The sequence below is a fragment of the Stomoxys calcitrans genome, chromosome 4, assembly GCF_963082655.1.
Source record: "Stomoxys calcitrans chromosome 4, idStoCalc2.1, whole genome shotgun sequence".
Lineage (NCBI taxonomy): Eukaryota > Metazoa > Arthropoda > Insecta > Diptera > Muscidae > Stomoxys > Stomoxys calcitrans.
The window spans coordinates 2,509,243-2,523,174 of record NC_081555.1 but is presented as its reverse complement, the minus strand read 5'-3'; positions in this window follow the sequence as shown (position 1 = coordinate 2,523,174).

Sequence of the window (13,932 nt, the reverse complement as noted above, 5' to 3'; positions counted from 1 at the left end):
CCGTCCATTTTTTAATATTTCTTATTTTACACCAACAAGTTAACACGTGTTAACACGAATCTTGGTAATCCACCATCATGGATTCTACTAAAAATTTGAACATATTAATCTTTTTGAAGGGCAGATGTGTGTTTTAAATACAAAATTTCTGCCAAATCAGCTAAAAATTTTAGCAGTAGAAGACTAATCGGGTGATCGGTTTATTTGAGATCTATTGGGTTGCCCAAAAAGTAATTGCGGATTTTTCATATAGTCGGCGTTGACAAATTTTTTCACAGCTTGTGACTCTGTAATTGCATTCTTTCTTCTGTCAGTTATCAGCTGTTACTTTTAGCTTGCTTTAGAAAAAAAGTGCAAAAAAGTATATTTGATTAAAGTTCATTCTAAGTTTTATTAAAAATGCATTTACTTTTTTTTTTAAAATCCGCAATTACTTTTTGGGCAACCCAATATATCGGGTTATATACCGATTTGAACATACTTATCAAGGATTTTGGAAGTCATAACAGAATACTACGTGAAAATTTTCGGACAAATTGGATAGCATTTACGGCTTCCAAGAGGCTCAGATCTCAAATTAGGAAATTAGATCATATAGGAGCTACATAAGGCTATAGCTCGATTTGGGCCATACTTACCATGGATGTTGGAAGCCATGAAAAAAACAATAAGTACAAAATTGGGCTAAAAAGTATAAAAAATCGGATTCTAGGGAAGCACGAAGTCAAGTCGAACGCCCACTTTATGTGGGAGATATATATAAAATCTGAACCGATATGGCCCATTTGCCATCCGCAGCGACCTATATCACTCCCAGGTTACACTATGAACACCACACAGGCTGGAACAATGAGCTCCGATCTCTGTGGTATTCGTTATTACGAGAAGCATAGCTGGAAGCAACCGGGCGCGACTGCAGGTTGCGGATAGTGGTATGCTTCATACGGAGCCGTATCGAGTGGAGAGTCTCAGTGAGAGGCCGGGGACCACCGGCTCTTACTCAAATACGGGGTGGCGTTTTAAATAACCAATATCCAACATGTTGCTGCGGCGATCATCATTTAATGCTACACCTAATGCTTCAGGACGTTATGGCCAGACAAATTGCTGCAACCTTTGCTATGAGGCTAAGCTTTCTCTTTAGTCATGCGGCGACTACGGACTGTGTGTTATCCTCGATACAATGCTCGATGTTTCAGGTTTTGTGGATTACACCCTGCCTGAGCCGCTTTTTGATAAAAAGTACTGTACCACTTTTCCTTATAGAACCGATTGGAACTACGATACACCAGGTAAGAGAAGTAACATAGACTTCTATACGGATTGTTCCAAACTAGACGGCCAGGTTGGCTTTGGGGTGTACTTTGAAAAACTAGAACTGCTCATATCGAGCAGTTTACCCGACCATTGCTGTGTATCAAGCGAAGATCCTTGCAATTAAAAGAGTGCTAGAATGGCTAAGCTATAATGTCATAACGACAACTATCTAGACTTGAAGAGGTCTACCAATTTGCTGTCACTGGCTAGAACAGAAGTCGCAGGCATTGAGTCCGTCATGATAGGTCACTGTCTGATCGGAAAACATGCTGACAGACTGAAGGTTGCCACTAATGAATCTTGCCAAAGCTGTGAGGACGTCGAGGAAGAAGAGACTATGGAACATCTGCAGTGTGCGTGTCCCTCGCTGACAGTCAGAAGGAGTTCCACTTTAGGTTCGCATCTTCCTTCTCCTGTTCCTGTGGTATCACAATGGATGAAAACGTCTAAGTGAGTCTGAAGGCAGACTGCCACCTTAACCTGCCAACCTTCCCATGCAAATATGGCTACAACAACAACAACCTACATCAAAAAGAAGTCTCTGTGCAAAGTCTCAAGCGGATATCTTAATTTGTACGATCGCTATCTTGATTTCCCCACAGGGACTGTCGGACGAATAAAGCGGGACCGACTTTGATTACAAAGCCGATCGAGAATATATATACTTTATTGGGTGGCAGATCAATATTTCCAAGTGTTGCAAACAGAATGACTAGATTGGTATACCCCTCTCCTATGGTGGTGGATATAAGGACAAAAACATCAACGATTTCTTATAAAACCATAGTGTGTAGCATTAAAATTTCTCAAAAATATCTATTTCCAAATCGTCATTACAATTGGAAACCTTTGAACTTCAGGCACAATTGTTCTGCCTTGTCTACACCGCGTGTAAGTTTCAATGCTTTGACATACAATAGTTTCGAATTAACATTAAAGTATCATTTACAGTCAAAACAATTGTGGGCCACACACACACACCGAAAATAAAGGACAACTGACGACACATTTATTCATTCATTCAACAATTCGTTTGCCAGGATATTTTAATGACAATTCCCCAATCAACACATTGTCAAAATTGTCTCCTCACTTGGGTCGTTTGAAAATGTTGTCAATTCGTCGTTCAAAACGTTGTTGACGATGGATAGGGCAAGCGGCAGAAAGCGAGAGAGAGAGATGGACAGGACATAAATAACATTTGGGGGGTTTCTGGCTTCCGGCTGTCAGTGATATCCTTAAAGAAATTGAATAGTAGATAGCCCATGCACGGGTATAACATGTGTGTGAGTGACAATACATTTGTGGGCCTCATAAGTATATGTCAATTAGATAGGCTTTAGCCTTCAGTAGAGAGTGAGAATACAATTGTGGCATATGCTAAAAATTGAAGCCTGAAGGGTCTATTCTCACCTCCTCTCTGTCCTCGCAGAGAGTTAAGTGAAATTTTCATATATTTTGCCTTTAGGATTTCCTTAACATTGAGAAGGAGTTGCTCTCCCCTATCAACCTACCATCGCAAGCCATTTCATAAACCACACTCACACAAAAGCGGCAAGTCAGCCTAAAGCCTTATATGAGCTGCCTGCCAAGGAAGTCATCACTCACTCAGTCATCAGTTGTCGCTGCTCTGGTGGGAAATTGGGGAATAATGCCATGGCATAATAAGCGAGATATCAAAGTTTTAACTAAGTACACGTGTGTGTTTCTCGTTTTGTAATGAAACCATTATTGGATTTAAGGCAAAAACCTTCCCAACCTCTACTCTTCCCTTCTTCCCTTTATCTTATTGACTTGCTCGCAGTCAAGGTGGTGATAATTGTAATTGTATTAAATAAGAAGACATTGCTATAACTTAATTAAACAACTAAAACTTTTGGCCTTTGGGGTGATACTTCAAAGAGGATTAGTTTGTGGCAATTGCATAGAGTTTGGGGAGAAATCGTATTAATAAACTTTCTAATTAACAATATCGAACTTAAGAGGATAGACAGAGAGACAGACGAACAGACTGAATGACAAAGTGATGAAGCGATTATCGAATATAATAACAAAAGAATACAACTATCTAAATAGTAGTCATTAAATAAAGAACCCATTAACCAATTTAAGTCTCTTTTTAAAAGGAACATTTAAATGGGCCAATGTAGCCATTAAAAAAAAGTTCACTGCACTTGTCCATGTCAGCCTTTTATTGATTATGTTCAATGAAGCACCTCTAAAGAGAAGAGAACAACTTTTTTCGTTGGTTTTATAAGGATGCGTTTCGAACAAAAAATTCACCCATTGTGGTGGTAAAACTTTCCATAGGCAAAGCTTGCCAAGATGGCAGACAAATGGCAAGAATATACAACGGGAAACTGTTGGAAGAGATCTTGTTCGGCGAAAAACTAGCTTGCAGTGAACAGTTTGAAGATAGTTAGTGTTTGAGATTTCACATAGTCTTTTTGCTAAAGAACTTAACCATAAATATTAGGAACAACAAGCTGTGAAACAACATGGAGCAGAGCGGATGTCAATCTCAAATCTGCTCCGGCTACTTCCTTTTGATTCACGCTTGCTCTGCTCCCAATCTTCATATGAAGTAATGGAATGATTTGGATCATACATAGCATAAAAAAGTAGACAACTTGAACAACTTCAGTCCAATCGGATAGGAATTTTGTACTTCACTGGCCCAAGGCGGCAAAACTAAGCTTAAATAGGAGCCAATATATATATATGCTTATAGGTGGATTCGGACCTCTAGGAGCTCATCATATCAAATTTTGAGATAGTTTTATATGGGAGATTTATGTAACAAAATCTGATCATTCCCAATTTTAATCTGAATCGATCTTCATCAATAAGAACTGTTTGCGCATGAATTTGAATAGATTGCAGGATCTGTTATACTACTTAAAAGGGTCTAAGATCAATATATCGAGGTGTTATAATTAGAAAGATTAATAAGTATTCGCCAACGCACGAGATTTGGCTAACCTGAGAAATGGTAGATTGGACTTTAAGTTTGACTAAATAGGCTGTTGGGAGGCCACCGTAACGCAGAGGTTAGCATGTCCGCCTATGAAGCTTCTCCCTCCACCTCCTAATGCTAGTGACATTTGTGAGGTACTGCATCATTTGGTATGTTTGCCATATAAAAACTTCTACCCAAAGAGTTGCCGCTCTGCGGGACGCCGTTCGGACTCCACTATAAAAAGGCGGTCCCTTATCCCCTTGAGCTTAAACTTGAATCGGACAGCACTCGTTGATACGTGAGAAGTTTGTTCCTGTTCCTTTATAGAATGTTCATGGGCAAATTTCTATTTTTCAATAAGACCGTTGATGACGTCATGTCTAAAGTGAAGGGATTTTTGTAGAAGCTTAGCACAATCTCCTAGCATTGACATTGCATAAACCCTGATAAAATATCGGAACCTAGAAAAATATAATTTATAGGGAAAAGTAAGAAATCTTTTTACTTAACGTGCTAAAAAGAAGTAAAAACTTTGCTTACAGATCCTAACCACTTATTTATCCATCCAAAAAATTTATTCGCCTTACATACAGTTATATTATATCAAAGCACATACATATAGCAAAACTCACTGTTCCAAATTTCAGTAAAATCGGGTAGTAGGTGTAACTTAATGGTCCCAAAATCTTAAATGTAAAGAACGGTTTGAAAGTTCCATATATCCACTTAGAGATCGATTTCGGCCACGTTCCGCACGAATATAGATGAGCCAAATATTCCTTTTTTATGAGGTCAAGAAGCCTAGTCGAGAAATCAGTTAATATGGTAGCTCTATCCGTACCTCTGAGAGGTCTCCTGAGATTTGTGAACGGAACGGAATGGTTCCAATGGATAAGATCCAACGAAGGGACATAAGTGCTTGCGTGAGGCATAGGCATTTTACACCCCCGTTGTGGTTCTCCATTCTTACTGTTTCTTTCATACGTGTATAACCACTGTATATGGCCCGAGGTTTCATTTTCTTTCTCTTCTCTTTCTTCCTTTCAAGGGTATCACAATGGGCCAAACTGGCTTCCGAGTGAACTAACCTATGGTGGGCAACCCATTCAGTCTAACTTAATTTATATCCAAATATGGCCCGATCGGAACCATACCCGGCACGGTTGTCAACACATCTCTCAGTGCGAAATATACTCTAGTATGGTCTGATCTAAATCTTACTTGTGATAAATGTCGGGAGGGTCTAAAAACTCACAGTGCCAAATTTTAGCCAAATCGGTTAACAATGGTGCATTTTATGGGACCAAGAACTTAAGTGGGAACACTGTTCTATGTGTGGGCTATATCAAGATATAGTCCAACTTCCAACTAAACCTGCCTAGGATAAAGTTTCAACTCATGATGTTTAATGTCCAGTTTTAAATCGTTTATATTCATCTGCATTCTTCTAAAAAGTATCAACTTATTTTTATTTAAATTTTTTTTATTTCCTACAGTAATTTATAAGAAATCATTCAGTTATTTAAGCATAATACATCTCTTCTCAAAGTCTGCACTCAAATCGCCTCATTGAATTTCAATTGATTTTAATGAACAATATCCCATATAAAATTAAAAAATATTAAAGCCATTCCATAGCACTTCCCCCCAGGTATGAGTACCAAGGCTTTCACGCTCTTCTTCTTTAAGTTTGACGTTCGATCTCTCGGCATACTTCACAAGATTATTGAATTTTCTCCATACGTAAAGCACTTTTTATAAAGCAACGATTCATTAGAATTTTGCTGACAAAAGGAAAGAACAATGGTTTTATGGCAGTCATTCATTCATTCAGACGACTAGCACAACCTGTGCGTCAGTCCGCCAGTCTGCTAGTCAACTCAACTAACCCACCATGGCCTGTAGAAAACAGATTAAAAACGAATTTCTCATACAATTCTTCCTTCAATCATTTTCTCATAATTCGCACAATCAATGCTTCTGTCGAAGAATGGCCCAAAATGAAGAATTGAAAATAATTAAAAATCAATTTATCACAGGCTTAACATTGTTAGCCTTGAAAACTTTGTTCGTTGCTGGTATTTCATTTCATTTTCCTTACTTCCTTTGGTCCTAGGGTTTTTTGTTTTGTTTGGAAATGCCTTTAAATTCTTTGTTGAAAAGGAAATTGAAATAAAAGTGAAAATGATGCTAGGGCCCAAAGCGATACAAAACAATAAGGCAAGACCATTAATCATAGCCAAAAAACAAAAACCAAATATGAGTACTTCACTGAATCTTGCAGACAAAAGTCCGTGATGTTATCGTCAAAAGTCATCCAACATGGCCTTCCTTCTTACCGTCACGTCTTTGCTTTTCTCATCACAATTGTTGATGGCTCCACATATGGGGAATAATGAATGGTCGAATGGATAGATGACGAGAAAACTCAACTACAAACCCCCTTAGCCAATGGCCAGGAAACGGATATGCACATGATATCGTCGAAACAAGGCACAAGATGAAGAACACAACGATGAGGTTGAAAAGGATGACAATGTGATATGACTTCAACATGGCTTAAGTGGACAAATTTCTGTCATACAATGAACAAATTTGACAGATTAAAAATGAGCAAAAAGTTGAAAAGTTTTATTAATGGTTGGATATATTAACTATGACCAACATAGACTCTTAGCACAGGTCAACAAAAGAACAAAGGTGAAATATGAAAAATGCATGAAGCTACCAATGACCAAACTGAACATGACGAAAAAATTTCAAGCCATTGTAATGGTCGTTTTTACCTTTAGAGACATTTTCAAATTTTTTTTCGTTCTCAACACCTCAAGAATTTTTTTTTATAACTTGGTACCTGGGTATTTTTTTTTCAGTGAACAAAATCTGTTCTTTCTCACCAAATCTGCCTTCACATACATTTGGAAAATGATTTTAAATAATTTTATACATTTAAATACTAACGCCTTTGTTTATGTTCAGTTAGTACCAAAAAAAGAGCACTGGTTTGCATTTGGTCTCAACATGAGATAACCATAGTGAGATATAACAGTTTATTTTACGATTAATTGATAACCCAATCAGCCTGACTCAAACATTTCATTCTCCACAAAACAAATCAGAACTTCCTTTTTGTTTCAACTTCTGCCGAGATAACATCAGCTTCTATAAAAATCCAGGTGATAGGAGAAAAAATAAGTGATATTAAACTCTACGAAATCGTTTTCATCCACAAGTTTTTGCAAACATTGCAAGCAAAAATTAGTTTGTATTCTGTCTGACGACAACGTGGATAAAATATTTTATAAAGGCAAAGTAAGTTTTTACCCGAAGATATAAAGTGAGAATTTTACAAGAAATTATTTTTCTCAGGGAATCAAATTCATAGACAAATACGTCCCGTTCATCCATCTCACAGGCTTGAGAAGACGGGGGACGTAATTACAGCGTCTTTCCCCTACTCACGCCTGGTTGACGTTTTAGGGCTATGCCCGAATGAATTTCCTAAAACTGCCCGAAATGAAGACGTAATTTTCTCGAGACCCCTAGAAATTTCTTTTCTTCATAGAATCCCACCATCATTCGCTTGCGGAGAAAGAAAAAATCTGAAATTTGAATTTTTACATGGAAAAAATATCTATCACCCAATAAGTTACCCTTTATTGGAAAGCAGAGAGCGTGGATTCAATAGTTTATTATAACATCAAATCAATATGTATGACTGCTTGGTTTGATTGAATCAACGCAGCATTGCTCCAACAGGTTGAGATCGAAAAGAGGAAACAAAAAAACAACAACCACATGGCACACCATTGATCCCCAAAATTATTGCTTAACAACAACACAATGAACAAACCGCCAGTCTAACAAAACACATTGCTAATTATTGAGTTGCGTTCTCCCCGCCACTGTACCCAACAACTCAGCAACATACTTTGCCGCATAGCAACCTATGGTCATGCTAGGGCTCATTATTATCATCATTGCCGAGATCGTCATCTTTTCAAACCATCATTTAGTTAAGTATTTGTCATCCCAAAAGGGTGAAATATTATCTATAAAAATTTTTTTTTAAAATTAATTTTTTTTTGCACTTTAGTTTTATAAGGCCTAGAACGTAAGTTTAGCAATCAATTCTCATTTACATCGCTAAGGCAAAACCCAATAATTTCCTCTACTAGTCTCATCACACATCACGCAGAAAAGGGCCCTATTCTTGCATCGATGGACAAAAAGTAATTCGGTGAGTGTTTGTTTCATTATTTAAGTTTGTGTTTCTGCTTTTGCCTTAATGAAGTGATCATAATAATCATATTGAGAATTCGAATGATAAAGTGTCTAGTAAAAATCAATTTTTGGCTTTGTGAGATCGATTGAAAACTGAATATGCCAACAAAATTTAAACGTTGTGTTTTTAACAAGTTGATTTTTGCTAGCAAATTTTTTTTTTAAGTCTGAAATATTAAAAAAAAAATTTTTGCAATTTAAAAAAGCCAAGTTATCTATTTGGGAAATAGAATTTTTTTTTTCATTAATCAATGTGTGCTAAAAATGTGAACTATATATTTTTCTAAGAAATTTTACTATGTATCCCTCGATTTCCCAGATAAATAAAATTTCGTTAATGCTTAATTAATTAAACGAATGCAAAGAATAAGTTAGATAGATTTTTTTATAGAAAATAATGTTTAAAAATGTTAATATATAAAATAATTTTTTTGAACTAGAATGAAATGTATTTCGCGATAAATATTAACTATATTTTTTCGAACAAATCTCTTTGAAATATTGAAGTGAAAATGCTACTTGAGTAGATTTTTTGTTCATGGGTGTTTCGTTTCATAAGGGCAATGGAAAAGTGATAGTGTAGTTTATTTCTACAGCCTTTAGTTTTGGGGTTCTATGTAAAATATAATGCCACTAGAACCAATGGTAGGGAGGGTTTTGAGGCAAAGGTTTCTCACATCACCTAGAGAACCTGTTTAAGGTCTATTTTTATAGGATATCCTGTTTGTTATTTATTTGTAGAATTAGGGGGCAATTGAAGTATTTAAATTTGGCCAATTTGTTGAAATATTACGTTTTATTAAATAAACTAGGAGTCTATATAATATTTTATTATGATGTACCTGAAGTCAATTCTCAATGAAAAGGACACGAACCCCCCCAACGACTGCTTGCTAGCCCTATTGTCCTTTTCAGTGAGTTTTGTGGGAAATTCTTAAAGGCCGCTACAGTAGTGGATAATGGTACGTTACATAATAGAAGATGGCGCCCAGCATGGGGCATAAGAACTATTTACAATTTTTTTTGCAGATTCGATATTTTTGAGTCCTGCTTAAAATCGATAAAGATTCTAGGATACATTTGGGTATCAAGAACTTTAGAAAATCCTTGCTTGTTAAAGTTAAAGGAACTAAATAATTCTTTGGCTCATTCCATAGTATAGAAATTAAAGTTCAAATATTTAGGCATAATGTTCTTGATTGACTGAAATGAGGACAATCTTTTAAGATATATTTTATGGCCTTTCTGGAATTTAGTCTCTTGAGTAAAGTTCAATCGAGTGAACTAACCGCTTGGTTAAATGATTTATATTCTTTTTGGTTATAATCATACTCAGGAATTTGACGACATTTTGTTTTTGTGCTTTACGGCTATTTTTATTATATTTGGAGATCTTAGGTATCAGTGCTAATTAATCGTCAGGAATATATGATTTTGCAGGCTGCGAATTCATATCCGTCAATTATTTAGGAAATGTCTGAAATGGGAAATAGATATTTCAACTGGTTTGATCTGAAGTATAATAAGAGAGAATTGTACTGTACATCCATAGACCAATTTGTATTCCTATATCCTTAAAAATAGCACCTTTTAATCATTTTACCAAAACCTTTGAAATGAAACACCGACGAATTTATTGTTTTTTCTTCATAAGAAGTCTCTTTAACAATATCTGGAATTTTCCGGTATTGTGATACCAAATTATTTTTCTTTGATTTGTGATTTTGTACTCTTACAAGAATAATAATGTCTCTAGATAGGACACCTCCGATTCCTAGGGATAATGCCAATGGTGAAAATTCTAATACTAATCAGGCTACTAATGCCCACGCGACAGTCCCGGACGGAACTTTGATTTGCCATTGCTGCAATGGGGCAATGACAGAAGGTCAGGAATGTTTATCATTAAGTCAATGTTGGCATTCATTTCACCGAAATTGTATTGAAGGTCATTTGTCGACGACGGCCGAATGTCCTACGTGTAGGATACCATGTCAATTATCTGATCTTAGATTGATAGCTATAGGTTCAAAACCACGGACTAAGACAGCACCTAAAGGGAAAGGTCGTGGAGCCATGGCGAAACAGTATAACACTAGGCACGCTGCAAAGAACCTTTTTCAAGGACAAAGTAATTTACTAGATTTTAGTGAAGATTCACGAGGAGCAGAGGGTATGACCCCTAGTAGAAATGAGAGGGTAACGGATAGTTTTCAAGAAAATAATCGTTCGATTCCACCCCCGAATGTGGCTCCTTCAGTTGACTATAGAGAAATTCAGAGGATGATAGAAACGAGCCTATCTACTATGATTACTAGATTGAATATCTTACCAAATAATAATACGACAGGACCTAATCGTTGTAATCAGGATTTTGTCAGTAACAATGCATCTTCCAGCTTAAATGCAAACAGACGTAACTCGCCTGAGGTACGGCAACAACCGCAACCCCAACCAAGAATAGATAACCAATTTCCTAATTCCCCAAATCGATTTTCCGTTTCGAGCATACCACTCCAACCTGATAAAATAAATACAATTATTCAAAATTGGCAATTAAAGTTTGATGGTTCTCCAGCTGGATTAACAGTGGATGAATTTTTATATCGAGTCACGACTCTGACTGAGGATAATTTTAACGGGGATTTTGCATTGATTTGTAGAAATTTGAATATTTTGTTGTCCGGTAAAGCACGGGAATGGTACTGGAGATACCGGAAAAACGTCGATCAGATAGTATGGGAAGAATTTTGTGATTCCATTAAATTTCAGTACCGTGATTTTAAGACTTCGTTTGAGATACGTGAAGAGATTAGAAATAGAAAACAAAGGTTAGGAGAATCCTTTGATTCTTTCTTTGAAGCAGTGACTTCGATTCACGATCGCTTACCAACTCCGATCTCAGAGCTTGAACTAGTCGAAACTCTTACCAGAAATTTACGTCCGGAAATTAGACAAGAACTTCTCTATATTCCGATAAATTCTCTAGCACACCTTAGAAAGTTAGTTCATATGAGAGAAAATTTTTTGAATGACGATTATGTCAGGAAGCAATTGTCTAATAGAATAGTAAATGCGTACCCAGTAAAAAGACAGATAGCAGAAATTTCCGATTTTTCCACCGAATCATGTGAGGAGAATATTGAGTCCGTAAATGCAATTCAAAGTTTTCCACAGGAATCCCGATGTTGGAATTGCGATGAAAATGATCATTTTTGGGAAAATTGTTTGAGTGAGAGGAAAGTGTTTTGCTATGGCTGTGGTGCTAAAGATACATACAAGCCAAATTGTCCCACATGCGCAAATGCCAGGCCAAAATTTCACAAAAATTTTCGTCAGGGAAATTCTATGAAGAAAAATACTTAGTAGATCAAAATGCTGATGATAGTAAAGGGTCCCAGTTATGTGACTCTACGTCAATAAAGAATACCTCAGATCCAAAAGATTTTGATTTTCCTTTGCAGATTGCTGATTCAAAGGACATGTTGCAATGTCAACCAGATAGTTCGAACAAATCAAGTTCCTTTTGCAGTTTTGAATATAGACCTGATATTAATTTAAGACATATTTTTCCAAAATTACCCTATCATAAAAGGTATGAAATTTATATGCAAAGAAGAAACGAAATTTTTAATAAGTCTGATAAAATAGTTGCTAGTGTGCGAAAACCAAAACGTTCAACTTTACGTTACAGAAAATATTTTAGGCTAAAGAAAATTGCAAGAAAACTTTTAATTTCAGCTATAATATCCGACCCAATAGATAAACGATTTTATGCTCAGGTTTCATTCCTGGAATTCAATGAATACGGTCTCTTAGACACCGGAGCCAATATAAGTTGCGTAGGAGCATATTTAGCTAACCATCCTTTTCATAGATATGACAATTTTGTAAAATGCAAATCATTTGTCAAAACCGCTGATGGAAAAAATATCGAAATTAAAGGTTGGATTCAAGTTGATATTTCTTTTAAAGGTCAAACTAAGACAATTAAACTGTTCATTATTCCCGCCATATCATCTCGTATTATACTCGGCATAGACTTCTGGAAAGCTTTTAATTTAGTCCCAAACATAATAAGCTCCATAGATCTTTTTGAGGGCCCAGTCAAACTCGAAGTTCCCTTTGATAAAAATTTAGTTAAAGACAGTCAGAGTGAAATAGAATTAGAATCTGATGAACATTTTTACCCTTTATCTTCTGATCAACGATCAAAACTAGACATGGTCATATCCATGTTTCCAAATTTTCAGAAACAAGGTCTTGGTAGGACAAATCTGATTACTCATAGGATACATATTGGAGACGCGAGTCCTATCAAACAACGATTCTACCCCGTATCGCCGGCAGTGGAGAAGATCATTTATAAAGAGATAGACCGAATGTTAGATCTAGGCGTTATTGAGAAGTCTAACTCGCCATGGAGCTCGCCCATGAGGTTGGTTCTTAAGCCTGGAAAAGTTCGTCTATGTTTGGATGCGAGGAGGTTGAATTCGGTAACCCAAAAGGATGCCTACCCCCTTCCAAACATAGATGGAATTTTTGCCCGACTTCCCAAAGCTCATTTGATTTCCAAATTAGATTTAAAAGACGCGTATTGGCAAATTGCCTTAGAGGAAGAATCGAAAGCCTATACTGCCTTTACCATCCCCGGACGTCCTCTTTATCAGTTTGTGGTGATGCCTTTTGGTTTATGCACGGCTCCCCAAACTATGTGTAGGTTGATGGACCAACTCATTCCACCCGACTTGAAACATTGTGTATTTGGATACTTAGATGATTTAGTTATTGTGTCGGAAGATTTTTCTAGTCACCTGGAAGTATTAATGCGAATCGCATCACAATTTAGGAAAGCTAACCTAACAATTAATGTAGCAAAAAGTAAATTTTGTGTAGTGCAGGTGAAATACCTTGGCTATGTTATTGGCAATGGAGGCATAGGTACAGACCCTGAAAAAGTGACAGCGATCTTGAATTGGCCTGTCCCCAAGAATGTAAAGCAGGTTAGAGGATTTTTGGGCTTAGCAGGTTGGTACCGTCGCTTTGTTGATAATTTTTCCACTATAGTTGCTCCAATCTCAGATTTAGTTTCTACGAAGAAGAAGTTTTACTGGACCCCAGAGGCTCAGGAGGCCTTCGACAAGGTTAAGAAATTGTTGACTACAGCTCCAATTTTGGCTAACCCAGATTTCAGTAAGAAATTCTTCGTGCACTGTGATGCCAGTAATTACGGAATTGGTGCGGTTCTCGTGCAATTGGACGATGAGGGCAACGAGAGGCCAATTGCCTACATGAGCCGGAAACTTAATACCGCCCAACGTAATTACAGCGTCACAGAGCGAGAATGTCTTGCTGCAATCGAGGCTATACAC